Genomic DNA, 17832 nt, shown 5'->3' on the forward strand with positions numbered 1-17832 from the left:
CGCTCGAAGAGCACAGAGGGTCAGGCATTATCTGAGGAACAGGAGAGTCAATATTTCAGGCATAAGCCCTTCATCAGGATTGTGTGGGGGGAAAGGGGCTGAGCGATAAATAGGAGAATGGGGTGGGGGGAAGGTAGCTGGGAAGACAATAGGTAGATGCAGTTGGGGGGGGGTGATGGTGATACGTCAGATGGGAGGGTGGAGCAGATAGGTGGGAAGGAAGATGGACAGGTAGGACAGTTCAAGAGGGCGGTGCCAAGTTGGAGGGTTGGATCTGGAACGTGAAGGGGAGGTAAGGAAACTGGTGAGGTCGACATTGATGCTGTTTGGTTGAAGAATCCCAAGGTGGAAGATGAATCGTCTGAGTGGTTGGGGTGGCTTGGATTAGGCCCAGAACTTACTTGTCCTTGGCAGAATAGGAGTGGGAATTGAAGTGGTTAGTCACAGGGCGATCGGGTCGTTTGGTGCCTGAGACAGTTCTCTCACACAGTCACAGGCTTCTCATCTCATGATTTAGGCAAATGAAATGTTGCATAATTTATTTGGGAAATCACATTCAGCCAGCAAGCCAGAAGTTCTCACCACTGGCTTACCTTCTGGAGTCAAAGGATCTGGCATCATATTCATAGGCTAGATGGATACTATTTCACTCACTGCAAACCAGGAATTTCCAAGTAGCCTTTGATGGGCACTGCTAAGAAGTTGAAGCTGGCTCCCAGGTTTACTGTTTGTCCATCCTCTTCCAGGTTGTGACACAAGGAAGCCATCTGATCAGCAATTAGACCTGTCCAGCCCACAGCCAGATCTCGAATGGATATCCCTTGTCACCCAATATAACAATTCTTGTATGGGGCAAGGATATTTTAAAAAGGCTGTGAGTGATCCAGGATGTATCTATGGGTCAGTGCAGCTCCCTGAGTATCTAACAGAGACATACACTATCTGGCTGTAATGATCACAAATAATTTGTAAGAGACTAGAATTCTTTTCTGCTCATTACAACTACTGTTTGATGATAGGATGGTCTGATTGTGATGTGGGTGCAATCAGTGACACCTGAACCTGCAGGAAATCAGTGTTGGATGAGAATCCTAATGCTCTCACTACCTGACATCTCATGTTAAAGTGGCTGAGATGAATTGGTGGCTTTCACAAAGAGAGCATCAGTGCAATTCCAGATGCAGTAAAGTGCACAGAATTCTGAAATGTCACAGTTCCCAGTACATCCCTGAAACACAAGCAACAAAATTAAGGGTAGCTGTTACATTTATGAATATCAGGATGTGATTGCTTCCAAGTCCATGCAACCTCAGATCTTCATTCAGTACGTGGCACAGTTGTGACATGATGGCTCAAATCATTCTGAGACATTCCTGCATTGTTCTGTAGACTGGCTCTTACTCATCTGCGGCTAATGACCCCTAAGCCTCCAGATCCTGTTTGGAGCCAGATTTCTTAGACATGTGAGCTGTCATCTTGCTCCTTTTCCCTCTATAGATTGCACAGTTGCTGCGTCGACTCTGTGCTCTTCTACAACACTTTCTTTGTAACTTAGAATTGCAAAAGAAAACTGCACAGTTGACATTTGTCATGCTTCTTTCACTTTCAGTAGATACTAAAGGGAAAAATCAGTAAAAACAGTAATACTTGAAAACAAACATACCCATTCTACTAGAGCTCCTTTTTAACTCATTCATGGGAAATGTGTATGGAAGAGTACAAGTCAAATTCGTATACCTCATTTTTTATTCTTTTGTTTCCTTCATCCTTCAGAACATTCTGAAGAAGGGCCACTAGACCTCAAAATATTGACTGTTCTCTTTCCACAGACACTGCCAGATCTGTTGAGTTTCTCCAGCAATTCCAGTTTTTGTTTCAGAATCCCATCATAAACAGCTCTTTGTTTTATTCTTAGTAAGTGAAAGGACACTGTCTTAGTGGACATTGTCTTAGTCAATTGGCATTGACATCCTTCCTCATTGTGTTCCACGCTATGCCGGCACAGAGGTTCATCTTATACGTTGGCCAATGCCTCAGGCACCTAAATGTATGGGAAATTTGCTTCTTGAGAGGACAGATGTTTGCTGCCACCACAGGAACTTTCAGGCATCTACTACAGCAGGGTTACCTGCAAACCTGAAATCCCACTCCCATGCACATTAGTCATCCTAATGACTCGAATCAATAAATGTCGATGTTCCCTTGGCATGAAGCAGCTTCTGCCGCGACACTGTCCTTTGAACCCTCTTCCAACCCCCTTCTTCTTGTCTGTGAGTATATGGCAATGGCAGTGTGATGGCTTGGAGTTCCAGTAACTGAGACCCTGACTAATGGAGAAGACAAGGTACCTTGCTCTATTCTTCTAATTTTTTAAGATTAGATTACTTACATTGTGGAAACAGGCCCTTCGGCCCAACAAGTCCACACCAATCCACCGAAGTGCACCCACCCAGACCCATTCCCCTACATTTACCCCTGCACCTAACACTATGGGCAATTTAGCATGGCCAATTCACCTAACCTGCACATTTTTGGACTGTGGGAGGAAACCAGAGCACCCGGAGGAAACCCACGCAGACACGGGGAGAATGTGCAAACTCCACACAGTCAGTCGCCTGAAGCGGGAATTGAACCCGAGAGGTCACAAGATGACAATCAGGAGTTCAGGTTAGACTTCGATAGCATGTCATAGAGTCAAAGAGAAACACAGCACAGAAACAGACCCTTCAGTTTAACTCACCCATGCCAACCCGATATAACCTGATCTGGTCCCATTTGCCAGCACTTGGTGCATATCCCTATGCACCCTTCCTATTCATATAGTCATCCAGATGCCTTTTAAATGTTGTAATTGTACCAACCTCCACCACTTCCTCTGGCAGTTCATTCCATACATAAACCACCCTCTGTGTGAAAAGGTTACCCCTTTTATATCTTTCCCCTCACACCCAAAATCTCTGCCCTCTAGTTGTGGACTCCACCACCCCAAGGAAATGACCTTGTCTATTTATCCTATCTATGCCCTACATGATTTTATTAACCTCTATAAGATCACCCCTTCAGCCTCCAATGCTCCAGGGAAAACTGCCCCAACCTATTCAGCCTCTCCCTATAGCTCAAATCCTCCAACCCTGGCAACATCCTTGTGAATCTTTTCTGAACCCTTTCAAGTTTCACAACATCCTTCCGATAGGAAGGTGACCAGAATTGCACACAACATTCCAAAAGTGGCCTAAGCAATGTCCTGTACAGCCACAACACTCCCAACTCCTGTACTCAATACTCTGACCAATAAAGGCAAGCTTACCAAACACCTTCACTATCCTATCTACTTGCGACTCCACTTTCAAGGAAGTGTGAGCACTCCCCATTAAGTGTATAAGTCCTGGCCTGATTTGCTTTTCCAAAATGCAGCATCTCGCAATTTATCTAAATTAAACTCCACTTGCCACTGCTTAGCCCATTGGCCCGTCTGATCAAGTTCCCATTGTAATCTGAGGCAACCTTCTTCACTGTCTACTACACCTCCAATTTTGGTGTCACCTGCAAACTTACTAACTGTATCTCCTATGGTCACATCCAAATCATTTATATAAATAATGAAAAGCAGTGGACCCAGCACCAATCCTTGTGGCACACCACTGGTCATAGAAATATATGATACTCTTAAAATCATTTGGATCAAGTTAAACCAGATTGAATGAAATTAAAGGATACCAGCCACTTAATGGGGCACTTTAACAAAAATCAAATATTCAAATAAAAATTACAATATTTAAATTAAATATCATATTAGATGGTAATAATACACTCCAGCCCTTGAGTGCACCATCCACAAAAAAGGTCAAGCATTCTGGTGCTGGACACTGTGTGCTTCCTCTGTCGGGGCATAGCTGCAGAAAAAGGGTGCAGTTGGTCCAAACAACCCCCTGACTGCACCCTCCCCACATCTCGGACAAAGTGACCGTGACACGCCTTAACCAACCCCTCCCCCTGCTCAACCTTCAAAACCGTGCAATCCTCTCCCCCTCCAATTGGATCTCAGCCTGCTTTATTCAATTCTCCTTTATAACTATGATCATTCCGTCAGCTAGTGAATGCAAACAGGACAATCCCAAGATATGAGCGGCTCATTTGGCCTTTGAACTGGCTGTGCTAGTCCATGAAGTTATGACTGTTCCAGTGGTGATTTCACCATTATTTCCTGTCGGCCTACATAACCCTGACCCCCCCTCCCCCACCCATCAAGATACTATCTAATGCTGTCTTGAATCAATTCATTGGCCTAACCTCCATTTTCTATGCCAGAAATTCTGTTATGAAACTTATGAAGGGCTTACTCTTCTATACCCAATAAAAGGTTTGAATTTTGAGAACAATTCATGATAATACAACATTGTGAACAAATTGTATAAAAGGAAAAATATATATAGCTCACTGAAAACATATGGTGCAGTTGCCATGGTATCTGGGATAAGACAAGTAAAATATAAATAGAATAGGGCACAGAATAGGAACCACATCACAAAGAAAATGAAATGTAGAGGAAATCAAATAGTGAAAACAACCTAGTATCTATGGGCAGGAATTTCTTTGTTTGAAACATAGTATGGAGAAAAGTGGGAGGAACATCCATTAGGGACAGTTCAGGATTTCCCACACAATCACATTCTTCACAGCTTATTGTGTTATGCACATGTGGGTAAAACACCAAATTTTGTTGGCAGGAAGTTGAAGCCTGCTGCGACCATCTGGGCTCCAGTGTGCAGACAGTATGTTTGAAAGATATCGAGAAGCACTTAACTCTGTGCATCCCAGAAGCGTCTCTTAACTTCACCTTCACCCAGAGACCAGGCAATGAGTGATGCTGAGCTTCAGCAATGCCTTGTTAGATGTTCTCCTGAGGCTGTCCAGGACAGAGCAAGCTCTTTACCTTGAGGATGGCAACAAGAGGTTATCCCAGTGCCTGGACAGATGTGGCTCCACACCATCAATGTCTGTGGACAGCTCAAGAGATTATTACAAGAAGATGAAAGATTTGTGTCCTTGTAGGGCTTGTGCCACTATCTAATCAATACTTGCTGTTCCTAGGAATGAAAATTAGTATTGCAAAGTTGTTACTGGTGACAACAGTTACACAGGATGTTGAGTGGCTGGCAGCTCCATCAGATGCTTCATGCACAATCACAGTTCATTACAGATACAGCTGTAACACTATTGGCTCCACAGTGGCACTGCCTTTCCCACATCTGCCAGGGGTCACACAAAACATCAAAAGAGCTACAACACACAGCAACGTACGCACAATTACATCACTGATCTCCCATTGCAATTAAGAGAACATATATATTTGATAATGTCTCATCAAAGGCTTGTTTCGGACAAGGACACAACCACAGAAGATGTTCTTTGGAGTTAATCCTCCTTTGAAGTGAGATGTTCTACCAAAGTAAGTAATGAGTGTGTAGAGAAAATAGCTATTATGGTAGTTAACCCTGGCAGTGTTCAGGCACATTATTCTTGTGGAAGCTGGAGGACAACTTATGCACTTCCTGGCCCCACAGAAACAATTTTAGATATTTTCTAATCAACCTATTCAGAGATATTATTACACACCCAGGAGCAAGTAGGACTTGAACCTGGGCCTCCTGGCTCACAGGTAAGGATATTACCACTGTGTCTGAAGAACCCTCACAGATGTAATTTTAGACATTTCTGAAAAGGCCTCTTTTGCTGTTCTTCCAAGTATTACAGAGGAGATAATCCACAACAAATGACTTTCCCAGTAAGTACGATCTTACGTAGGTGATGAGACCTTGCTAATATATTGATGAAGCTGCTGTTTGATTTGGGTAGGTGCCTTCACCACCCAGCAAAATGCGCTGGTAATGGGCCCAAGAGTAAATGTACCATAGTCCATTTTATCTCCGCTGCTGCCTGTGTTTTATTGGTCAGTGAGAGTTAAAATCTGAACTCCTGTTTTTCTGATAAATAGTTCATAATATTCATGTACATGATTCCAAAAAACAAATGCTGCCCCATATTTCCATCAATTGTACACTGTAGCAATAGAGAAGGTTACATTAACTTTGAATATTAAATAAGTATAATTTGATACAAGACACAACTGTAATGAAATGTTCGTGAATCAAGTGAATAGCTTTGGTATGAAATGAACAAATTGACCCAGGTATGACCTATGGAGTTTATTTATAAGGAACGAAATAATAGTGCGCTTGACATTATGGTCACAATGAACTTGAGAACTAACTACCACCAGCTCAAAGAAATGTTTTATAGGATTATCAAGAATTTGACCTATTGTTCCATTATGCACATCATACATATCATGCTGAAGATATTTCGGTACACTCCCCAAGTAACTCAATTACAACCTATTAACTGCAACTGACTCCTTCATGTGGCTGCATTCTTCAACCTGGAAAAAAGTGTTCTTTGCCGATTTTTAACTCAGTTAAATTATTTCGAATGGCGGTAGAGGTACTTAATAATTTCATCAGATTTCAAATTATTCCATGTTAATCATTGGAATTGTTGATATGCCAACTTGCTTAACAGGTTAATTTGGCCAAGAAATGCAACTGCACATCTCAACTCAAATGAGAAGAAATGGATTGTGAAAGGTCCCTGATAGATTATCTATTGTATGTTGCCAGGCACTTCATGCAAAGCTGAAAGCTACTGTTGTATTAAAGTTATTCAATGTATTCAAACTTGAACTGAGCAACTTCTGTTTTAACAGAAGTTATTTTCTCATTTCTCTCTCCATAATCTTCCTTGGAGAAGTCAAGCTTGTTTTTTGGGCCGACTGTAGAAAGAAAAATGTAAAATCTCAATTGCTATTATCGTGTCCCAGTACAGTCTGAATGGCAAATTAATTTTTATGTTTTAAAACTGACCACAAAGGCTGAAAACGATGGCAACCTGATGATCCAACAGGTTTGGGAAATTCAGGGATTGGAACCCCTTCTCTATCTCAAGAAAGTAACAAAAGGAACCTTTTGGACTGAATTGTTACCAATGCACTTTCATGAAACTAATTCAAAAGGTTTATATCAATTGTATGGGTCTTTCAAATTAAAATGCAACAATCATTTCAGGTTCTCAAGACAAAATCCACATCACAGGATTTATAATGGACCTAATGACCCAAATTATTTGGAAAACAATTCTGGACTTGTAGCAGGTGAAAGAAAGCCATTTTCTCTACTTGCTTTTAAAAATCCAAGAAGCTGTCTTGAGTACATAGTGCCATTCGAAAATCCATTGAAATAGCTGGAAGTCATCTAAGCAGCCAAGGTAATAAATAGCTATGCTTTGAAAGTGGAAGAAGGATTTCTCCCTGTTCATGTTTACCTGAGGGGAAAGAACATGAATTTTAAAAAAGTAAAACTAGAAAATGAACATACGGGTCATACTGGATTTCAATTTACAAGTATACCAGAGAAGTCAGACCAATTTCCATTATTTCCATGTTTTAGTTCTGGAAATTTGACTACTGTACCAGAAGCCTTGCAGCTTACGAAGAGTCCAATGTTTTACAAGATCTTCACAACTACAGCATCAACTCACCTAAGCCACAAAAGACATGGAAGTGCTAAATTATAATTATTGTTTAACTTTCATCTGTATCTATATTTGTGTATGTGAGATAACTGAATGAAAAATTATATTTTAAGTATCCAGGGTAACACGAACGATATTACCTAGTGTGGTGACGAAATGTCTGAGAACAATCTACCAGCTCAGTGAGCAAACTTACAACCTGATCCACATCCTGAGCTACACATCTTTTCCAAAATCGTAATCCAGGGTAATTGTGCAACTATAAATAACCTTCTAAATTTTAAAACTCTCAGCTTGCTGTTGGAATTATTGAATTAAGACAATCACTTTAAAAATTAAAAAAAAACTCTCAGGTACTAACATGTTAATCATTTGCAAAGGAAAAACAGAATCACAAATTCTGTCTCTGAGACTATGGAATCTGAGTTTATGCACAGCTTGGCTCATCAGATCACATATATTATTGATAATTGTGTTTGATCATTTTACAAGGCACTTTATTTTGCTGCAATGCCAAGGCATACAGACAGGCCCATTAAATGTGGTCAAGCCACATATTTATTACAGACTGTCAACATACTCTGCATCTTCACAGATTTAAGAGCGTGTTGCAGCTGTAATAGGTGGGAACTATTGGATGCTGGTGTGATCCATGGTGACTATATTTGCAGCAAGTGTTGGCTGCTTGAGGGGAACTTTAGCTCAGAGTTCATGAGGTGGAATCTGAGCTGCAGATACTGTGACACATCAGAAAGGGTGAGAGGTACACTGTTTGGGGATGCAATCACACCACTTAATTACATCAAAATTGGTCTGTGATCTGGGCACGAAGGTGTGACTGCAAGCGAGGCAAGTATAGGGAACCAGAACTTAGGTTTGAAGGTGCCTCAGCTAATGCCCTTGTCCAATAACTACAAAGGCACAGACTGAAAGGAGGATAAGCAAACTCAACACAGTGATCCAGAACCCATTTAAGTTTGGGGCTGAGAAGATAAGTGTATTCGTAATAGAATATAGCATGATTAGGGGAGTAGATACTATTCTCTGCAGCAATGTCAGAGTCCCAACAGCTGTGTTTCCTATCAGGTGTCAATGTTGGGAAAGGAGAGAGTTGTTCCATTGAGTTGGGTTTCATTTGCATCATATTGGGACCAGTGTCCTGAAGAATCATGTAACTAGGGTCGCAAACAGAGCTTGAAAATAATTAGTGGAAGGGCAGATGAAGGTTCAATTAAGGGAAAGTTGAAATGAGACATTGGAACTGCAGGTTAGTGAAAGGGCAAACAATAATCAAAGTGTGACAGGTAAATGCACATGCAAAAGAATGCAAGAGAAAACAGAATAATATTGCTTTAAAAATTAAAGTTTAAGGCTCTTTATTTGAATACACATAGCATTTATAGCAAAATAGATTGGTTGGCAGCATAATCAGAAATAAAGGAATGACCTAATAGCCTTTATAGAGACGTGGTTACAACATGACCAAGACTAGGAACCCAATATTCAAAAGTATTTGAAGTTCCAGAATAATAGGCAAAGAGGAGAAGTAGGTTATATAGCTCTGTTAATAAACAACTGTATCAGCATGGTGAGCAGTGATTTAGGTGTAATACATTTTGATGTGTAATCAGTTTGGATGGAAACAAGGACGACAAGGAAAATAAATCATGGGTGGGAGTCATCTATAGGCCCTTGTGTTGCCTCACTCTAGGACAAGGTTAAATCCGGAAATCATGGAGGTGTGTAAGAACAATTGTCAGGGTGATTTTAACCTTTACAGTGACTAAGCAAATCAGATTGGCAAGTGTGACATGCAAGATAATTTCAGACACTGCTTCTTAGAACATTATACTGCTGAACCTACCCAAGAGCAGGTTATTTTAGATCTAGTAATAAATAATGAGGTAGGATTAATTACAGATCTTGTAGTTAAAAATACTCTAGGAGGTAGTGATCATTTCAATTTCAAATTCAGTTTGAGGGAAAACAAGTTGGGGCTCAAACAAGTGTCAACTTAAAAAAAAGGACAATTACAGAGGTCCGAAGGACAGTTGTCGAAAGTGAGCTGGGAAATAGACCAAGGGGAAAGTCATTGGATCAGCAGTGGAAGATATTTATGTAGATGTTTCATAATATTCAGTAAAACATTATTCTGGCAAAAAAGGACTCAGTAAGAAGGATGATCCACTTGTGGTTAACAAAGGTGATCAAAGAGAACAACTAATCAAAAACTAAGAAATACAAAGCAGTGAAAACTAGTGGTGGGCCACAGGATTGTGATACTCTTTTGGAACTGATGGCAGAAGACTAAAAGGCAATAAAGGGGAATATTGATTCTGAAAGTCAATTGTTAAGAAATATCAAAGCAAACAATAAAAGCTTCTACAAATATATAAAAAGAGTAGTTAAAGTACTGTTAGACCTTTGGAGAACGCAGCTGGGGAAGTGTCATTTTGTCATTTACTATAAATTAAAGTTTTGTTTGTCTTTATGTTACAATTCACAAGTAATTCTTGTCAATCTTTCGTATCAAATCTCCATACAGACAAATCCCTTGGTAAGTGTCAAATTCAGTTTAATGGGAAGTACAAACTGTGCCTGTTCCATTTTAACAAAATATGTGACAGCCACTCAATGGTTCATTCCTCAGGACAAGGTCATGAGCAATCTAAACCAACCTGCCTTGAATAACATTTTATTCCTGATGAAGGGCTTTTGCCCGAAACGTCGATTTCGCTGCTCGTTGGCTGCTGCCTGAACTGCTGTTCTCTTCCAGCACCACTAATCCAGTATAACATTTTAAAAAGCCTTGCAGTTAACTATGCATCAGCATTCATAGGTAATGCTTGTACCAATCAGAATCAACTTGCCAATTAAACAGCAATTAAAACTCTCCTGGCATGCAATCTAAATGTTGGGTTTTCCCCCGAATTTGGTATTCTTGTGAAATGTTGTGATGACGGCAAGATGAAAACATTTAAAAATGAATCTGTGGGCAAGTACAATAGTTAGGCCAGAGTCTACTATTATGTGAAGATTTAGAGACATTAAAGCCATAAGAATTAATACAGGTTTACTAAGACATTGTCAGTATTGGGAAACCATGCTAAAGAGGAAAGTTTTGAGATACTGGAGGTATTTTCATGGAGGCAAAAATGAAATTTAATTCAGGTTTATTAAAATCTTTTATGATTTTAAATAAGGGGAATATGGGAAAAAGTGTCCCCTGGAGAGAGATTGCTGTAACAACGTCTAACCTTGGATACATTGAATTAAATGTTCTTCATCTATCCTGTAAATTTGTAAAGATGTTTTGGATTTTTACCATCACAAAAACAAACTTGTCTGATATGTAATTAAAAGAAAGTTTAATCATCATGAGCTCCTATGAACTAATCGCAATATTGTCAGTAGCAAAACGATAATGATAGATGTGTTAAATAATCATGTTGTATTTGCTAACTTTCAATTGAAGCAGGGATTCACTATAATTATCATAATCATATTAACAACAATGAGGAAGATTATGTCAATGAAGAATAGTAAATTTCCAGGACCAAATGGTTTTCAACTTAGGAATTTAAAGGTAGTGGGCGAGAATATTGCTAACAACCTAACTATGATCTACCAAAATTCTTTTGATTCAAGAACCATTCCTCTAGTTTGGAAAATTCCATGTGTAATTCTCCTAATTGAGAAAGAATTAGATGGGAAGAAACCAGGTAATTTTGATCAGTTGACATAACATTTCACTAGTGTCTATAATTAAAGATGGAACAATTGAACACCTTGAGAATCTTCAGATGATCAGACATTTCAGGAAAGATTTATACAGGATAGGTCATACCTGATGAAGGTGAAACTAGAATGGTAGCTGGAGACAGATCAATGGATGTTATTTAAATGTACTTCCAAAAAGCTTTCAATGCAGTCTGTCATTAGAGACTGCTAGTTAAAGTCAAAGCTCATAAAAAGTGACGGCAAATTATCAACCCATTGAGGAAATTACCTGACTAGCTGGAGATAGAGAATAGGGTTAATGGGCAGATACTCTTAATTGGCCTTGTGAACTTGTATTGTCCCAAGGATCATGCTTGGGTCTCAACTAATCACTATATTTATTATTGACTTCAATGATACATTAGAATGTCATGTATCTAAGATTGCCAATGACAGAATAACGTGTGGCATTGTAAGCAGCGTAGGTGTATGACCTCAGCCAATGGAGAGAATCTCTCTCCACTACTTTCAATTTTGTTTGGGTTCCTTGAAGCACTGGGTCAATGCTTTTGGACATCAAGACAGTGACTCCCACTTTGTCTTTGGAATTCAGTTCATTTATCCATGTTGAACCAAAGTTGTAATCAATTTTGAAAAGTGGTCCTTGCTGAACCTAAACTTAGCAGCAGTGAACAGCTTGTGTCTGAGTATGTGTCACTCTATAGTACTGTCAACAATATTTTTTATCACACCAATGATGACTTAGAATTGACTTATGCACTCATTGGCCAAATTGGATCTGTTATGCTTTTTTTGGTCAAAATATATCTGGCCAATTTTCCACAAATAGATGCTTGTGCTGTGATGGTATGGTAACAGTGTAATTAAACAGCACAGCTAATTCTGGACCATAATACTTTATTACGACAATTAGAATGGTAATGGGGATCTGTATACATACAGCATTGAAAGAGAACCAAATGCTTGTCTTCATATCTAGCAAATAGAATCTCACAGTTACATGAATCCCTGGCCCTTCTTGGTAGGCAATGCCTTGTGGTTGAGGATTACTTGCTTTCACACTAAAAATGAGTTCTCAGTTGACTGACAAATCCAATACACGAGCTGCAGTCTCTGTCACACTTGGGGCAGATGGTGATTGGGAGGGTGGGAAGCCCAGGTTGCCACAAGCTCCTATCACTGTCAACACTCACTGCTGGTAAGACTGGAGATGTTCAGAGCCTTTCCAAATGCTACTCTCTACTTTAGGCAGTCAAGGGTTTCCTCAATGTCAATGGGAATATTGCTCTTTTATAAGGATGGTGTCTTTGAAATGCTTCCTCTGCCTTCCTGAAACTCACTTGTCATGTTGAAGCTCCTAATAAAGCCCTTGTGTCAGAGAGAACTTGTTAGGCATGTGGACTGGACAATGTTCACGATGTCAGTGCATTTAGTGTGCCCGACCTGCCATTGGTTTTGGAGAATTGTGTGCTACTTCTCCAAGGTTTTGAGGTGTCTGCTGTAAAAGTCCGTGAATCTGAGCCACATAGGAGAGTGGGTATCAATAGTGCTTCATACATCATGAGCTTGGTGCTGAGGTTGAGGGCCGAAGCTTCAAATACTTCAAGGAATTGAAGCCATAAAATCATAGAATCTTTACAATGGAGGCAGAGTGCATTCAGTCCATCAAGTCTGCACTGACACCCCAAACCGCATCCCACCTATCCCTGTAAACTCACATTTACCATGGCTTCAGCATCAGACGCTGTGGGTTAACTTTGAGATTTATAAAATCATGAAGGGTGTAGATAGGGTCGTTTCCCCAAGGTGGGGGAGTCCAAAACTAGAGGGGATAGGTTTAAGGTGAGAAGGGAAAGAATTAACAGGGACCTAAGGGGCAACTTTTTCACGCAAAGGGTAGTGTGTGTTTGGAATGTACGTACCAACGCCAGGTGTAAAGAGGGATAGAGATGTAAGGCAGGATTTCAGGGAGCTAGGGTGGAAGCTGAGAGCTAGAACAAACAGTTGTTATCTCTGGTTTGTTACCAATGCTACATGATAGTGAGGCAAGGAATAGGGAGAGATATCAGCTGAACATGTGGCTGCAAGGATGGTGCAGGAGGGAGGGTTTCACGTTCTTGGATAATTGGGGCTCATTCTGGGGAAGGTGGGACTTGTACAAACAGGATGGTCTTTACTTGAACCAGAGGGGTACTAATATCCTGGGTGGGAAATTTGCTGGTGCTATTCGGGTGGGTTTAAACTAGCTCAGCAGGGGGATGGGAAATGGAGGTGTAGTTGCAGTGCACAGGTGGATGAGAGTAGGAAGGACAGGGACAGGATTTCAGGGTCACAGGAATGTACTGGCAGATAGCAAGCTGGTTTGAAGTGTGTCTACTTCAACGCCAGAAGTATCTGAAATAAGGTAGGTGAGCTTACAGCATGGATAGGTACCTGGGACTTCGATGTTGTGGCCATTTCGGAGACATGAGTAGAGCAGGGTGAGGAATGGATGTTGCAGGTTCCAGGGTTTAGATCTTTCATTAAGAATAGGCAAGGCGGTAAAAGAGGGGAGGTGTAGCCTTGTTAGTCAAGGATAGTATAACGGTGGCTGAGAGGACTTTTGATGAGGATTCGTCTACTGAGGTAGTGTGGGCTGAGGTTAGAAACAGGAGAGGAGAGGTCACACTGCTTGGAGTTTTTTATAGGCCTCCGCAGAGTTCCAGGGAGGTGGTAGAGAGGATTAGCAAAATTATTCTGGGTAGGAGTAAAAGGAACAGGGTGGTCATTATGGGGGACTTTAACTTCCCCAACATTGACTGGAAATGCTAAAACTCTAGTACGTCGGATGGATCAGTTTTTGTCCAATGTGTACAGGAGGGTTTCCTGACACAGTATGTCAAAGGGCCGACAAGAGGGGAGGCCATACTGGATCTGATGCTTGGTAATGAACCAGGCCAGGTGTTTGATTTAGTTGTAGGTGAGCCCTTTGGAGAGAGTGACCGTATATCGGTTACGTTTAGTTTAGCAATGGAAAGGGATAGTTACATGCCACAGGTCAAGAGTTATCAATGGGGCAAAGGCAATTATAATGCGATTAGGCAGGAATTACGATGCATAGAATGGGGTAGCAAAATGCAGGGGATGCAGACAATGGAAATGTGGAGCTGGTTTAAGGAACAGATATTGTGTGTCCTTGATAGTTATGTCCCTATCAGGCAGGGAAGAAGTGATAAGGTAGGGGAACCATGGTTTACTACAGAAATTGCATCTCTTATTACGAAGAAGAAGGAGGCTTATGTGTTGATGAGGCAAGAGGTTCAGATGAGGTGATGGAGAGTTACAGATCAGCTAGGAAGGATTTAAAGAGAGAGTTAAGAAGAGCAAAGAGAGGACACAAGCAGTCTTTAGCAAATAGAATAAAGGAGAACTCTAAAGCTTTCTATGGGTGTGAGGAATAAAAGGATGATTAGGATAGAAATAGGACCAATAAAAGACAGAAGTGGGAAGTTGAGTGTGGACCCTGTGGAGATTGGAGAAGTGTTAAACGAACATTTCTCATTGGTGTTCACTCAGGAAAAGGAGAATATTGTAGAGGAGAAGAATGAGGTACGAGATATTAGACTAGAAAGGATTGAGGTTAGTTACGAACAGGTGCTATCAATTCTAGAAGGAGTGAAAGTAGACACATCCCCTGGGCCGATTGGATTTATCGGAGGATTCTCTGGGAAGCTAGGGAGGAAATAACAGAGCCTTTGGCTTTGACATTTGAGTCGCCATTGTCTACAGGTTTGGTACCAGAGGACTGAAGGGTTGCAAATGTTGTGCCCTTGTTCAAGAAGGGCAGAAGAGATGACCCAGGTAATTATAGACCAGTGAGCCTTACTTCTGTTGTAGGAAAAGTTTTGGAAAGGATTATGAGAGATAAGGTTTATAATCATCTAGCAAGCAACAATTTGATTTCAGATAGTCAACATGGTTTCAAGGGCAGGTCGTGTCTCACAAACCTCATTGAGTTTTTTGAGAAGGTGACCAAGCATGTAGATGAGGGTAGGGCAGTTGATGTGATATATATGGTCTTTAGTAAAGCCTTTGATAAGGTTCCACATGGTAGGCTGTTAGAGGCATGGAATTGAGGGTGATTTAGCAGTTTGGATTAGAAACTGGCTTTCTGAAAGAAGGCAGTGAGTGGTGGTTGATGGAAAATATTCAGCCTGGAGTCTGGTTCCTAGTAGTGTGCCACAAGGAACTGTTTTGGAACCACTGCTGTTTGTCATTTTTATAAATGACTTAGACGCAGGCACTGGTGAATGGATTAGTAAATTTGCAGACGACACTAAAGTCAGTGGAGTAGTAGAAGACAGTGGGGAAGAATGTTACAGGTTGCAGGGGGACTTGGATTATCTGCAGTATTGGACTGAGAGGTGGCAAATTGAGTTCAATGCAGCTAAATGTGAGATGATGCACTTTGGGAAGAATAACAGGAAGGCAGAGTACTGGGTCAATGGAAAGATTCTTGGTAGTGTGGATGTGCAGAGGGAACTTGGAGTCCATGTATGTAGATTCCTGAAAGTTGCCACCCAGGTAGATAATGCTGTTAAGAAGGCATACAGTGTGTTAGGTTTCATTCACAGAGGGATTGAGTTCTGGAGCCGTAATATCATGCTGCCACTATACAAAATGCTGGTGCGGCCATACTTGGAATACTGTGTACAGTTCTGGTCCCCATAGCTTGGGAAGGATGTGGAAGCATTGGAAAAGGTGCAGAGGAGATTCATCAGGATGTTGCCTGATCTGGAGGTAAGACTGAGAGACTTGAACCTGTTCTCACTGGCAAGAAGAAGGCTAAAAGAGGATTTGATAGAGACATACAAGATGATCAGAGGATTAGATAGGGTAGACAGTGAAAGTCTTTTTCCTAGGATGATGATGTCACCGTGTACGAGGAGGTATAACTACAAATTGAGGGGTGATAGATTTAAGACAGATGTCAGAGGCAGGTTCTTTACACAAAGAATGGTAAGGGTGTGGAATGCCCTACCTGCTAATGTAGTCAATTCAGCCACATTCGGGAGATTTAAACAATCCTTAGATAAACACCTGGATGATTTTGGGATAGTGTCGGGGGATGAGCTGAGAATAGTTCACAGGTCGGCACAACATCGAGATCCGAAGGGCCTGTTCTGCACTGTATTGTTCTATGTTCTATGTAAGTGGTGGAGGCTGGTATAATTGTACCATTTAAAAGGCATCTGGATGGGTATGTGAACAGGAAGTGTTTAGAAGGATATGGGCCAAATGCTGGGAACTGGGACTAGATTAATTTAGGATATCTGGTCAGCATGGACAAATTGAACTGTCCCTTCTGTGAACCCTTCTGTTAATTAAACCAGACACCAAGAAAAGCTCACCTTGTCTCGTAATCTGTTAAAATGAGTGAGAGAACTCCCAAATTACACTATTTAAAGAAAATAATATCAAGTTATTCTTTAACTCTAAAAGTGAACTCTTAAACAACTATTCACAACTCTAAGACCTCTTTCTCTTAACTGCTTATCTTACATGCCTCCAACTCAATATTAACAATATGCTGTTCCAATAGGACACTTATGAAAATTACATCAACTTAATATCAGAACCACATAGCCGCTGTTGACTTTGGTGTTTTTCTTCTTCCGGCTGAAGATCTCCCTGGGTTGTCTTCTTTCTTTTACTGCCAGTATTTTTCATATGAAAAGGTACCTTTGATAGAGAGTGTGTCCTAATTTCTTGGGTCTCTCTTGATGGCAGTTGCTCCATCCTATTTTCAGAATGTCCACATTTTTATATCACCAACATCGGGTCGTCTCATTGGTTCGATGTTGGCAAAACAATAAATTCAAATTCAATTGGATTTTAGTATTCGAGGGCATAATTTAAACCGAATGGTTAAATCAAATTGTTGTCAAAACCACAACCAACTCAGGTATGCATTTCATAGCCAAATGTTACATATTTTCAATTTACCAGTACACTCTGGGACTGCCATCTGGTCATTACAGTTACTGTTCTCAGTTCAGAACAGCATCCACTCTCTCAAAGGCACAGTACAGAGGAACCTCGATTATCCGAAAGAGATAAGCGGGCACTATTTCGTTCAAATAATTATGTATTCAGATAATTGATGTTACCTTAAACAAGGGAAGCCATAGTGATCTAACACTGTGCTCTACCAGAGAATTTGTTTAAATCTATAGTTTTAATGAGTCTGCTATTCAAACAATCTTTGCATTCTGCAAATTACAGGTTAAACTGAGAATGACTAAACCCTTACCATCACATAAATACAGCATTAAACAAGGTCCCGAATAGCTTCTATGATCGCAACAGCATTGTCACTTTCTAGGGACTCAGTGTCACAATAGAAAGACGGAAGCACCACCTCGCACATGCATTTATGTTCTTGGCCATTTTTTTCATGAATGGCCCAGTAAAGTAATGGGAATACTGTTAAACACTGCAATGGGCTGTGTAACTAAACCTTAC

General features: G+C 40.7%; 1 protein-coding gene across 1 annotated transcript in view; it reads left to right on the plus strand.

Moving 5' to 3' along the window:
* Positions 1-17832, plus strand: part of asb2a.1 (ankyrin repeat and SOCS box containing 2a, tandem duplicate 1) — a 138617-nt gene that overhangs the window by 2853 nt on the left and 117932 nt on the right. The gene's annotated exons all lie outside the window — the stretch shown is intronic.

The sequence above is a fragment of the Chiloscyllium punctatum genome, chromosome 4 (assembly GCF_047496795.1).
Source record: "Chiloscyllium punctatum isolate Juve2018m chromosome 4, sChiPun1.3, whole genome shotgun sequence".
Lineage (NCBI taxonomy): Eukaryota > Metazoa > Chordata > Chondrichthyes > Orectolobiformes > Hemiscylliidae > Chiloscyllium > Chiloscyllium punctatum.